The sequence below is a fragment of the Cervus elaphus genome, chromosome 18 (assembly GCF_910594005.1).
Source record: "Cervus elaphus chromosome 18, mCerEla1.1, whole genome shotgun sequence".
NCBI classification, from domain to species: Eukaryota; Metazoa; Chordata; class Mammalia; order Artiodactyla; family Cervidae; genus Cervus; species Cervus elaphus.
The window spans coordinates 56,238,006-56,238,657 of NC_057832.1; the positions used below are offsets into that span (position 1 = coordinate 56,238,006).

The 652-nt window shown below is 40.5% G+C and overlaps 1 pseudogene; it reads left to right on the forward strand.

Moving 5' to 3' along the window:
* The first annotated feature begins 286 nt into the window (after nucleotides 1-286).
* Nucleotides 287-652, forward strand: LOC122674910 (annotated as a pseudogene).

The following is a 652-nucleotide window of genomic DNA, read 5'->3' on the forward strand; positions in this document are numbered from 1 at the left end:
TAGTCATGTTACCACGAAACATGGGATCAAATCAGGACAGCAGGGAAGGAAAATTTCAGGATGAAAGCTAAGAAGCAGGACTATCATTATCAGTGTAATAAACTGGGGCAGGAGAAGAGAAGAAATGAGACAACTCTAAGAGGAAAAGAAGATGACTTCATAGATAACATGATTTGAGAACATTAAAAGAGTGCAAGGAAACAAACAGCAGTTAGAAAATCAAAGAAAATTTTAAAAAAATGTCCATAAGATGGAAAATTGCTGGCCCCAACCAGGGCCCAGCAAGATGGCTCCTGCAAAGGAGAGTGGTGAAAAGAAGCTGGTTCTCCATCAACAAGGTGGTGACCAGAGAATATACAACCAAAATTCACAAGTGCATCCATGAAGTGTGGTTCAAGGCCCCTTGGGCACATAAAGAAACCCAGAAATTTGCCATGAAGGAGATAGGAACTCCAGATGTGCACATTGATACCAAGCTCTACTGGGCCAAAGGAATAAGGAATGTCCCATACTGTAACCATATGTGGTTGTCCAGAAAAAGAAATGAGAATGAGGACTGACTGGCCAGACAAGCTTTATATGTTGGTTACCTACATACCTGTCTGTCACCACTTTTAAAAATCCACAGACAGTTAATGTGGAAAAGAATTAA